The sequence below is a fragment of the Castor canadensis genome, chromosome X (genome assembly GCF_047511655.1).
Source record: "Castor canadensis chromosome X, mCasCan1.hap1v2, whole genome shotgun sequence".
NCBI classification, from domain to species: Eukaryota; Metazoa; Chordata; class Mammalia; order Rodentia; family Castoridae; genus Castor; species Castor canadensis.
The window spans coordinates 125,008,865-125,022,461 of record NC_133405.1 but is presented as its reverse complement, the minus strand read 5'-3'; the positions used below and the strand labels follow the sequence as shown (position 1 = coordinate 125,022,461).

Genomic DNA, 13,597 nt, shown 5'->3' with positions numbered 1-13,597 from the left:
GAGGACTTCTGAAGCCAGTGCTAAGAAAATGAGCCTGCAACAAATTTAGAGCTCAGTGGCCTTTGAATGCAGTTCCTCTGCAGGCTGTCTGGACACCGTACATCCAACTCTTTTTTCTGTCCTGTTCTTTCCAGCTTCCTTTCACCAGTTGACCTGGTGCAGAACTCTGAAAATCTAAGAGCTCACCCATCTGGAATGTTAAGAGGGCAGCATCTAGATAACAGGGGTTGGATTACATGACAGAAACACGGCTGCTTTTTCCTCATCACTTACCCCCTTCTGTCGACTTGGTTTTTAAAAAAAATTGTTATAAAGTATACATGACACAAAATTTACCATTTTAACCATTTATAATTGTACATTCAGTGGCGTTAAATACACTCACATTGATGCGTGACCATCACCACCATCCATCTCGAGAACTTTTTATCTTCCCAAACAGAAACTGTGTACCCATCATACACCAGTTCCCCATCCCCCTTCCCCCAGCTCCTGGCAATCACCCTTCTATTTTCTGTCCTTAGGATTTTTTTTTTGTATGTGTGTGGTACTGGGGTTTGAACTCAGGGCTTCATACTTGCTAGGCAGGTGTTCTATCATTGAGCTATTCTGCTAGTCTTATTCTGCTAGTCTTTTTTTTTTTGGCTCTGGAGATTGAACCCAGGGCCTTCTGCCTGTTAGACACATGCTCTACCACTGAGCCACACCCCCAGCCCTATTTTCATGAATTTGGTTACTTTAGGTGTATGTGGCCTTATCATTTTTTTTTGTGAGCATAAAAATCCTTCGTAGCTTTGTTTGTTATGTACTTGCTGGCTGAGGACTTGCATTCAGATGTAGACGCCACTGATGGAGACAGATACCAGGGTGTCTGTTCAGCTGGGCAAACTCTGATCTGCTGACACACACAGCACATTAACAATCTGCACACCCACGTGCGTGCTGCCAGGGAGCGAGTGAAGAGGAAGCTACCATATTAGCCTGGTGTTTGGGACGGAGTGTCTCTGTATTTCACTTACTCACTGGTAGACAGAGGAAGCTGAATTCTAAAAGCTGTTTAATGAGGGAATGGGGAGGGCTAGGCAAACATGATTAGTCACAGAGCTCAGGCCTAGGTTATTTATTCTCTGGAGAAACCCAGGGCTTGTGAGTGGGATGGATTGCTGACTTCCAAGCTGAGTAAATTTGACCAAGAGGCCTAAACTGAGGGGCAAACTGGTCTCCTTATGAGCTCTATTGACACTGCGTAGAAATGTGGGCTTAATTCCAATTTGTTTCCTAGCAAAATAAATACATAAATATCAAAGGAACTTCCTTGTTTTCACAAAGAGGAGAGAGTCAAAGTTACTGCAAGTAGAAAAGGCAAATGAAAAGGAGATGAGTGGGTTTGAGGATACGATAAAAATATCTTGGTAGGCAGTTACACATACGTGTAAAAGGATACTCTGAAATCTCTCCTGGCTGCAAGGGTGAGAGGAGTGAATTACAGTACCCAGCAAGGTTGTGGGTGTGATTATATTCGCGGGTATGCTAGGCTTGGACACCAGACCAAGTGACAACATAAACCTGAGAAACAGTGCATTTATTTTTGCCCAAATCACGACAGACTCATCTTTCTTAAAGTGCCAACATATATGCACATAAAAATTCATTGAATGGATTAATGAACATATATAATTTAGAACTATGAAGAACTGTCCATGTAAAGAAGCCGTATGTATTTTAAAATACCTGGACAGATCCCTGGTTCCTGACGTTGTTCAGCTTTCAGATCTTACTGCTACATTGCTTTTGTTAGAGATGTTTAGACAATGAAGTGAGCCCTTCTCATTTGGAGCTAAATTGTCACAACCAACACTTTTGACTTTTCAATCAGAGAACAGTGCATCTGCAACAAGGTCTATCCATTCCTCCACATAACAAAACAAACATTTAACAGCGAACAGAGAACTCAAGGTGCATCCTTTCATACTTATAGATTCTTATAGCAGTTTAGATCATTTATTATTTATTTAACATTTTCATGTCCTGATCATACATGCTTCTTATAGAAAATACAGAAGACTATAACGAAAAATAAAAATTGCTGGTAATCCACTATCCAGAGATAAATTTGGTTATGTGGCTAAATTATAATGTATATTCTGTAGTCTAAATATATATTTTTGTATATGTGAGTTGTATTGCTTTGCATCCTCCTTTTAACATCTGTCCATGAACACTTTTCTCAGCCATGTAAGAATTTCTAACCATGGTTATGATGATGGCTATATAATTTCATTATGTAGCTATACTATACTTTATTTACCTCTTCCCCTCACGTCAGACATTTAGAATCTTCCAAGTATTTGCTATCAGGAATGACTCTTTAGCCAGGCATGAGTGGCTCACGCCTGTAACCCTAGCTACTTAGGAGGCAGAGATCAAGAGGATCAAGGTTTGAAGCCAGCCCAGGCAAATAGTTTGCAAGACTGTCTCAAAAATACCCAACACACACAGGAAAAAAGGGCTGGTAGAGTGGCTTAAGTGGTAGAGCCTAGCATATGTGAGGCCCTGAGTTTAAACCCCAGTACCACCCAACCCCCAAAATGACTCTTTGACGAGTATTTTTTAGAACAACTTTTGACTTTTTTCTTAGTTAACCTTAAGACAGGTCATGAACAGTTCTCTAAATTACTAATATTTTTCTTACATTCCTTTGCCTCCAAGTTGTACCAATTACACTTTCATCAAGGGATATGGTATTATTCTCAAAACAAAGTAAGAACAAGAATTTTAAACAAGCTTTTCTTCTCTGGCAGGTGTAAAATGATTATTTTAGAGTTGTTTGCATTTTTTGATTGCTAATTAGACTAAAAACTTCAATATGCTAATTAGTTATTTGTGTTTCTCCTGAAAACTGTCTGTTCATATCCTTTGTCCACTTAAAAAATTTCTTTTGCCTTTTTAATGCTCAATAAGAGTTTAAAAAAAATATTTGGACATTAAGAATACCATCCATTGTCACCAACATCATCCATTGTAATTAATATACAACCCATGGAAGGACCATTTGGAGAAAAATTTAAACTTTATGGAGGGATTTGATGAATAGAAAGCTTGCTCCGATAACACTTAGGAAGATTTAATGTTCTAAGATATCAAGACACATTACAAAATTACAGCAGTTTGAAAAGAATGGTATTGACACAAATGAATTCATTAAACAGAATAAAGAGTCCCTCCACCCAGAAGAGCCATTGATACATAACATGGCTTGTTTCACAAATCAATAGGAAAAGACTAACTCTGCTATATAAGTAGTGTTGGGACAAGTGACTTTCCATAAGGAAAAAAAAGTTAAAGATTAGATCCTTGCATCATACCTCCAAATAAGTTCTGCTGAAGTCTTAAACATTAAAACAACATCAGTAGCAATAATGAAACAATTCTCTGAAAAAGAAGGAAATATACAATGGTGATCTAGTACATGCAGCTATTGTTTTTTCTCTGGCCACCACAGTCACCTTGCCAACTGGCTCCTGTTTCCTCTCATGCCCTGCAAAACACACTGAGCCTTCTAAATTTTAAGTAGGATAAGATGTCTTTTTCTGCTTTTCTGCAGTGGCTCACAGAAGTCTCCTGCCCTGCCTACCTCTCTCACTTGGCTGCCTACTACTTGCTCCTGCTCACTGACTTCAGTTCCACCGGCCTCCTTGCTGGTTATTCCTCAAACATGTTAGACATTTTATTTTTATCTTTTGCTAACTCAGGGCCTCTTCCCTGGCTTGCCCCTCCACCTGGAATGTTCTTGCCCCTAATATGTGCAAGGCTTACTCCCTGACTCTGTCCTTGACTCTGTTCAGAGTAACATCTGACTACCCTAGATAAAGTATCTGTCTTGTCTCTCTCTATCGGCTAACTCTTGCTTACTTTTCTTCATAGCACCTTCACTCCCTGAAAGTAAATTGTATATTTGTGTAAGTTCCATCAGGGCTAGAGCTTTGTCTGCCTTTTTTAGTATTATAAGTAATAGTAGAACAAAGAATACAGTAAACAATGAACATCTGTTCAATGAATAAATGGATGAATGATCTTGGGTTTCCTTCCTGCCTCCTTCTCTTCCCCCTCCCTTCTTTCTTTGTTTTTATTGTTTCTCTTTTTTTTTCTCTCTCTCCTCCCTCTCTTTCTTTCAATAAGATATAAAAACCTCAAACCATAAAGGAAAATTGAGAAGTTTATGTATCAAAATATGAAATGTCTTTTTGACAAACAATATCACAAAAATGTTGAAAGTCATATGATGAGTGGAAAGCATTCAGAATATTGAGGTTGAAGGCGTGGCTTAAGTGGTAGAGTGCCTGTCTAGCCAGTGCAAGGCCTTGAGTTCAAACTCAGGACTACAAAAAATGTATATAACTGACAAAGATTATACCTTGGGCTGGCAGAGTGGCTCAAGTAGTATGGCTCAACTGGTAGAGCACCTGCCTAGTAAGCATGAGGCCCTGAGTTTAAACCCCAGCACCACCAAAAGAAAAGTCATTAAAAATTAATATCTACAACAAACAACTCTTACAAATCAATAAGAAAGATATAAATAATACAATATTATTGAATAAAATATGTGGCTAGGCAAATCACAGAGGAGGAATCTAAATGGCAAATAAACATGTGAAAAGATATTTAATGGCATTACTTATCAGGAAGGTACAAATTAAAACAGTGAGATACCAAAAAACCAAAAATCGTATGTTCTCCCTCATAGGTGGACATTAGATCAAGGGCAAACACAACAAGGGGATTGGACTATGAGCACATGATAAAAGCGAGAGCACACAAGGGAGGGGTGAGGATAGGTAAGACACCTAAAAAACTAGCTAGCATTTGTTGCCCTTAACGCAGAGAAACTAAAGCAGATACCTTAAAAGCAACTGAGGCCAATAGGAAAAGGGGAACAGGTACTAGAGAAAAGGTTAGATCAAAAAGAATTAACCTAGAAGGTAACACCCACGCACAGGAAATCAATGTGAGTCAATGCCCTGTATAGCTATCCTTATCTCAACCAGCAAAAACCCTTGTTCCTTCCTATTATTGCTTATACTCTCTCTACAACAAAATTAGAAATAAGGGCAAAATAGTTTCTGCTGGGTATTGAGGTGGGGGGAGAGGGAGGGGGCGGAGTGGGTGGTAAGGGAGGGGGTGGGGGCAGGGGGGAGAAATGAACCAAGCCTTGTATGCACATATGAATAATAAAAGAAAAATGAAAAAAAATTGTTTCTAAATTTTGGCTGCTATGAATAATGATGCTATGAACATTGGTGTACAAGTCTTGATATGGACATCTATAGGTAATCTTCTTTGGGAAATACCCAGGAGTGAAATTTCTAGGTTATGAATAGTGTATGTTCAAACTCTTCAAGAAACTGCAAAACTGTAACCCAAAGTGATTGTAACAGTTTTCATTTCATTTCAAAACTCAAGTGGTCTATTTCTGAATTCTTTATTCTGTTACATCGATTTATGTTTCTATCCTTTTCCTAATACCATTATGTCTTGATTGCTATAGCTTTCTATTAAGTTCTGAAATTAGGTAGTACAAGTTCTTCTTTTGCAAGATTGTTTAGCTGTACTGCCTTTTTTCATTTCCACATGAAGTTTAGAATCAGCTTGCCAATTTCTAAGAAGAAGCTTGCTAGGATTTTGCCTGAAATTGCATTGATTACATAGACTGATATGGGGAGAATTGCATCTTAACAATACCGAGTCTTCCAATCCATGAGTATGGTATATTTTCACATTTATATAGGTCATCTTTAATTTTAGTCATCAGTGTTTTATAGTTTTCAATGTGCATCCATTGCACGAGTTTGTTAAATTTATTCTTAAGCATTTCATACTCTTAGGATATTGTAAATGGTAATAATGATTTTTAATTTAAATTTCCAATTATTCATTGCTAGCATATAGAAGTATAATTAATTTTTGTATATTGTCCATGTAGTCTATGAACTTATTTAAACTAATTTATTCGCTCTAACAGCTTTTTCTGCGGATTCCTTAGGATTTTCCATACCTGTGATCATGTCATCTGTAAATGAAGATAGCTTTGATTTTTTTCTTGCTAATCTGTTTGTGTTTTCTTTCTTTATTTCTCTGGCTACAGCCTTCAGTACAATGTTGAGTGGAAGAGGTGAGAATAGGTGTCCTCGTCTCACTCCAAATCCTACTAAGCATGACAGGAACTGTGGGTTTTTTAGAGATCGCCTTTATTTGGTTAGGGAAGTTCCTTTCTATGCCTATATTGCTAAGAGATTTTTATCATTAGTGGCTATTGAATTTTGTCAAATGCATTTTCTGCAACTATTGAGATTAACATAAACGTTTTCTCCTTCATCTCTTAATTGCAGTATTGCTTTTAACGGTGAAACTATATAAACGTACCACAATAACCAAATTATGTTCATGCAATGAAATAGTATGCAGCAGTTAAAATAATCAAACACTATATATATGTCAATATGGATAGATTTCAAATATTCAATGTATAATGAAAGAAACAGGATTAATAGCTGTAACACTAATCATTTGTGGGGATCTTTTTTGGGGGGGAACTCAGCTTCCAAATGCTGTTTCTATTTTTAGGGGAATCACTAAATAGCCAAGGAACAGAAAGCACACAAACAATTTTGAGAGATTTAACTTAAAGATTGTTAGGCTCACACTTGTAATCCTAGCTACTCAGGAGGCTGAGATCAGGAGGATCACAGTTCAAAGCCAGCTTGGGCAAATAGTTCATGAGACCCTATCTTGAAAAACCTGTCACAAAAAAGGGCTGGTGGAGTGGCTCAAGGTGTAGGCCCTGAGTTCAAATCCTGGTACTGCAAAAAAAGACTGTCAGTTACTAGAGAACTGAAAACAAAAAGATGCACTAAGGACAACCGCCCCTATGGATGGAAAAACAAAGGGAAAAGGTTGGAATTTTTAAAAGTTAAATGCTTGGGAGAGAGGTGTCATGGGTCATGGACTTGAACCTCTGAGGAAGGAAAGGGCTGACTGGTGGTACTGGTGTCTTTGAGCTCAAAGAGAGCATGATGAGCTGGTTCTAAGAGTATTGGAAAGGTTGCAGTTTGGAATTTACTGTTACTACTGGCGTGAATCACCAGTACTGGAGTGAAGAAGTATTACTAAAGTAATGCTGCCAAACACAAAAGTAAATAGAAGAATTGACCTTTCTTCCCCAGACTACCAGTTTGCTTCTAGAATCTTCTATTGGCAGAGTTAATACAAGGACCAGTTGGTAAAGGAGGAATGTGGTTTACAGTCTCAGCTTCAGCATCACAAAGTGGTATATAGGAGACTTGACTTGAGGTTGAGGAAAAAGAGTTTCATATTGGGCATTCCCCTATTTTGTAAGTCTTTTGCGGGAGGCAGTGTATTGTTTCTACAAGAGAATAAGCTATCCCCTCTCACTAGGCTTGGCAGCTTGAGTGTTACTTAGGCTGTTTGAATGGACTTTGAATCTTGAGAGAGTGATATCAAGATTCAGGAAGAGTTGAAAAATTACTCATGGCTAAAACATCGTGTAGAGAGCCCAGAGTTGGGAGTGTCTAAGGTACAGGGGATTTTGGATCAGTGGTGGCACCCAATAAGATTGTTCCTGTGTTTTAACTTGGGAATGTTTCCTGTTTTCCAGCTGCCCTTGCACTTGCCTGTCTTATGAGACCATCTCCAGACTTTCATTTTAAATGCTAATGATCCAATAACCCATAAATCCTTCTTCTGCTTACTTGCATGCAAGTACTCAAGCTGGTAAAATATCATGCATGTGAATTTTAACAAATGGCTAGAAGCAAATATTATAAAACATTAATTTTGTTAATATTGAAGTGGCTAATTCTGGGTTGATGCGGTTAGAAGAGTTTGTTTTTCTTTGTATTTTCATAATTTAAAATCTTTTCAAAAATATCAAAAATTGAGATTTAACACCTATATGAAAATTATTTTAAAAATCTCACATGGCAGAAATTAGCTAAATGCCCTTATTTCCTTCTTACTTTCCCCATATTTAAAAAGGATGCATTTAACTCTCAAATATATCTGAAAATTAATTGGTAGATATAGGAAGTAAAGCTTATATCTGGATTTTTTTTTGTTCCAAACAACCAGTTTTCCCAACATCTAATTTCTTAATTTCATTTTCCAAGTAGTACTAACTTGAGTTAGTTTTTGAAAGTTTCTCTAAATTTCTGGTGCCTTATAAAGTTTTTAGTGATAGGTTTGAATGAGTTGTATTAATTCCAGCTAGAGCTACAAATGATTTTAAACCTCAAATTGCAGCTATTTATTTGTTTCCACATTCTCCTTTTGCAGGTTGGATTCCCTGAGAAGCAGGCTCAGAGACAAAGTTTAGAGAGCAGGATGTTTATTAAGTGTGCCCTTGGGGCCAACACCTGTGGAAGGGAGGAGACGGTAGCAGGAGTGGCCCCTGAAAAGGGGGGCTAGTGAAAGTTTAGGCCAACCTCACAGGGAGCTATTGGATTAAAATGACCCATTAAAATTGTCCCTTGTTGATATGAAGTGCCAAGGTGAAACCCCCTTGGACTATCAATATACATTTAATTTTTTAAAAATGCAGGGCAGGAAGGAAAAATAAATCTTTTCCAGGGGGGGCACCAGTGGGAGGGGGCGGGCACAAGGAAAGGGGGAATGAGGGTGAATATGGTGATGTATTTCGTATCCATATATGAAAATAGAACCATGAAACCCATTGAAATTTTTCTAAGAAGGGATAGGGGAAAGAGAAATGATGGAGGGGGTAAATCTAACCAAAAAAATTGTCCTGTGTTGAGCCTAAATAAATGGTTACGCTTTGTAGCCCTGCCTTTCCATGGTGTGGGTGGTCCTGGAATGGATGTGCTTTGGAGCCCAGGAGTCTCTCTGAGCTGAGGGTATCCTGGAGGGGCTGACAGCACTCCAGAAGTTGGGACAATGAACTTTACACTGAAAGGGGCTTGGGTGGTGAGCTCTGTGTCCACCACATGCCCTAACATTCCAGAAGCACACTCCGTGTACCAGGCCTGGGCTGGGGCATGCTTACATTTATTCTATCACACAATGCTGACAGCACTCAGAGGTAGTATTGTGTTTTACATTTTACACATGAGGAAACTTGGCTGTGTTTATTTTTCCTGATGAAAACCCAGCATGGGGCAATAGTTCACAGGTGGCCAACTACTTGGAGCCCTGTGACTGCTTTAGACAGAGGAACAGAGCCAATTCTTTATCAGGGAGGGTTGAAAAATTGAACTGGATGTTCCACTTTGAACTTCCTCTTTTACCTTAAGTTACTCACTCTTCTCTCCTTGCTCTCATTCCCTCTTTCATTTCAGTATATAACTTTAAAAAGATGTACCAGTCAAAAGAATACTAATGAGAGCTATAGCCAATTCTTACCTGTCTTTTCCTACTAAGGTTTTGCAGTGGGTGGGAAGTCTTGACTTGATAGGTATAAGCAGAATTGTACCGAAAGAATCAATATCTACTCCTCTGACTTGCTCCCTGGCTCCCTGAATTGCTCCCTGGCTTTCATAGAATTTCTCATTAGTCAGCAACTGGATATCCCAGTCATATGAACATAGAAGTGACTCAATTTGTTATCTGATGATCCAGAAAGTCAACACCAGCAGGGCGGTGCTTAGGTATCATAAAGGAGAAGCAAATGGGAACCTCTTAGAACTTTGGAAGATGTTTCTGCTAGAGAAGTGGTAGACATAGTTTTCTCTTTGAGCAGTTAGACAGGGAGACAGAAGAAAGTCACGTATAAGGAGAAAACAAATGGGAATGAGGCCAGCCCATGGCCGCATGTAGCATGAGCAAGAGGACTGGAGGGGAAGCTCACTTTCCCATCCACTGAGGAGGCTGAGGCCAGCCTCTGGGCCTGTTTCTTGGTCTGTAAAGGTTCCTTAAAACTCCACCTTTCTGTGGTCACTTGGAAAAAGAGGCACGCATCTCTTTTTAAAGAAATGATATAAAAAGGATAAAAGGATAAAAGGATGAAGCAAAGGGATTGTATTAAATGTTCCTATTACTTTGGTTTTTTTATTCATATAAAACAGCCAAATTTATTTTCGTATTAAGATTTTATACAGTTGAGCATGACAGTGCACCCCTGTGATCCCAGCACTCAGAAGGCAGAGGCAGGAGGATCAAGAGTTCAAGGCTAGCCTGAGCTACATAGTGAGACCCTATCTCAACTAGGCATATGCAAGACCCTGGGTTCTAGCACCACAGGGAAAAAAAGATTTGATAATTATTTTGACTGATGTGTGTGTGTGTGTGTGTGTGTGTGTGTGTGTGTGTGTGTAGGAGGCATGAGTCAATTTTCTTTTGGCATGACTTACAAAGTCGAGAAGCTTGAGGTGGCCATCTTTATACTTGGAAAGGGTAAAACTGACATTTTCATGATGGAAAGAAAGTTCTGAAGAGCTTGGCACGTTATAGAGAGAATTACAAATTCCTAGAAACAGTGGTTTGTGGCCCTTGTTTACTAAAAATACGTTGTTGGCCAAAATCAAATGATGAGAGAATAATAATTTAGTTGAGCAGAGACATAAGAGGGAGAATTAATTAAAACATATACAAGGATAAAGACTTAGTGGACTCTCTGCTATAATAATTAAAAGGAAATTGAGGACTCTACTTTTTATTTAGTAAAAGTAATGTTGGTAAGCTCAAGGGCTTTAGTGGGAAGCCCTAACTCCACATTTACTACCTCCCAGTTTACTAGGGTTGTATATTTGGGAAATCTCCTGAAACCTTTTGAGCCTTAGTTTTTGCAGTTTTAAAATGGTGAAAATATTAGTACCTAACCTTTTGAAGATTAAAAATGCTTCAACAGTGCCTGACACAAAATAGAAACTCAAAAATAGAAGAAAATAAATCTGCAATGAATACCTTCCTTTTTACAAAGCCTTTCTGAAAATGACAGCAATTACCAGGCAGAGAGCGATGCAGAATGAGGACATCTGACGAATGTAACTAATGTCATCTACAAACTCAATCACACAGATTTTAGCAGAGAGCCAAGACTCCAAATTCCATATTCTAGTCATAATGCCATTTAGTGCTGGAACTCTGAAGCTTCACTACCATTTCCTATTACTTTAAATATTTCATTTATTACTATGGCCTCTGCAAATGAATTAACAAAATTTCATCTAGACTTGTGAGTATAGAAATCATCTTGTTTTTATGAAGTTTTTAAATGGTTATAGTGTGAGCAGATACACATATGACAAGATATTCATGTAATTGATTCTCTTATCTTAGAAAAAAGGTTAATCAAACACCTTGTTTAATAAAGAAATAGAAAATAGCCCTTTCTGTTTGTGTTTCCTTAAAATGCTTTCTTGGCATTATCAGTTGGTTGACTCAAATATGACCTTATCCTGTAGGCAGTGAACCCAAATCCTCTCAGACTAACTTAAGAAGTATGTGTGTGTGTGTGTGTGTGTGTGTGTGTGTGTGTGTGTTCCCCCTTTAAGGTCACTAGACTATTAAATTCTATAATATTCTGTACTGTACTTACCCTGAATTATTCAGAATGGAAGGTTTCTTTTGGCCCCTTCTTTTATCCTTGTTGCTTAAGCAGGGTTTTTGTTTTGGTGCGTAGATATATATGGATAACTGTGTGCATGAAAAAATATTATAATAACACTCATCTCAAGTGAATGCAGTGATGTAGCCACCTGACCTTTTGGGAACCTAGTGGAAGACTAATAAATAAGTAAAACAGAACTCTGAGTGGCCAAACTAGATATCACTTAATTTTTATACAAAAGCAGATGTATTTTATTATAGGAATGCTTGCTAGACTCTTATTCAGAGCTTATTTATTTGTACTTAACAACACAGGATTCTTATCGACATGGTTGGTTATCTGCCCCCACTCCTACCCCCAACAGTTTACAAAAGATTAGAAGCAGCCAGTTAGTTATAAGTGTCCTTTTGCCAAAGTATATTCACAAGGGAGTCACTGCTGACAGCTTATAGGAGGGAGGGAGGTGAAGGGAAAATGATGAAGCAGACACAAAAACTACAAAAGCCCAGTGATCTTGGACCATTTTATGTATGGGCGAATGCATCGGTTCTGTGCAGAAGAGAATAATTTTTAGAACTCATGGTCTTTTCAAATTCCAAATCAACAAACGTAAGACTATGTTTACATGTAGATGATTCAAGGTAGTATATAATAAAATTTCTTTCAATCTGGCTGGGCACTGGTGGCTCACGCCTATAATCCTAGCTACTTGGGAGGCAGAGACTGGGAGGATTGTGGTTCGAGGCCAGCCTGGCAAGTTTGTGAGATTCCATCTCAATCAATATCTGGGCATGGTAGTGCACACCTATCATTCCAGCTATGCCAGAAGCTGAGATTGGGAGACTCACAGTTCCAGACCAACCCCAGACAAAATGTTCACCAGATCCCATCTCAAAAGCAAAAGCTGGCATGCACCTGTTATCCCAACTACTGGCGGGAAGCATAAGTGGGAGGATCACAGCCCAGGCCAGCCAGGGGAAAAAGCAAGACCTTATCTCTAAAGTAACCAGAGTAAAAAGGTTGAGGGCATGGCTCAAGTGACAGAACGCCTGGCTCACAAGCATGAAAACCTGGGTCCAAAATCCCACTACCACACACACAAAAAGGTTTCAACCTGAACTGATGGAAAAAAAATTTAAGACATGTTTTTTGAGGCATAACTTGCAGTACAACTCACCCTTTCATGCATATAGTTTTATGCGTTACGAGAGGCATGTAGATTGTGTAAGCACAGCCTGTTGCCCTTTAAGTCTGGCTTCTTTCACTAAGCATAGTGCTTGAGACTCATCCATGTGAACTGATTAAAATTAAAAAAAAAGTTTTGTGATGAGAACTGGAAGAACTTGCTTATCACCTAAGGTTTCCTGATAACTGAGATCGCTCTAAAGATAATATCAAGATAGTGAGTTCTTTTCAAATAAATCCACACTGGAGGAAAACGGGCAGCACCTTTTACCATTGGGGAGAGTAAATTGGTATTACCTTTCTTATTTTCTCCTTGGTTTTCCTTCTCCCCTCTTGTCCTTGTCAAGCAAACATACCAGAAAACCTGTATAAGTGCCCGGTGTATTTTTTGGCTTTCAGTGGGTGTTCAAGAAATAGTTGCTCCTTTACTCTTTCATTTTCTATTTTTCTCTGCTTATATCTCATTTCTCCCCATAATTTTTGGCACTCTACCTTCAGGCTGCTTTATAGGTTAGTTAAGGTGAGTAATTACGGTAAGAGTTGCTTGTCATTGCCCCAATTTCTTGGCTTCTAAGGGGTGCCTTGCAAATATTAATCCTTTCCCAAGCCTCAGAGACTCAGTCACCTGTTGAAAAGTTATTGAAAGAGGCGTATAGTCTTGCTCTTACATACTGTATTTATTCACACATATGTGTCAGACCCACCCAGAGATGGCAACTAAACTCATTCTTCTTTGAAATTGCCCTTCCTGAAGGGGAGGGCTCAGGCAGCCATGTTTATATTGTGTAATTAACCCTTGGCCTCAGCTGATTGGGCTGGGAATGAACCCAAGTT

The 13,597-nt window shown here is 38.6% G+C and overlaps 1 pseudogene; it reads left to right on the top strand.

Annotated features, from left to right (window-relative positions):
* The window catches only part of LOC109675434 (large ribosomal subunit protein uL16-like), a 62,820-nt pseudogene extending 54,339 nt beyond the window's left edge, over positions 1 to 8,481 (top strand).
* The last annotated feature ends 5,116 nt before the right edge of the window (positions 8,482 to 13,597 follow it).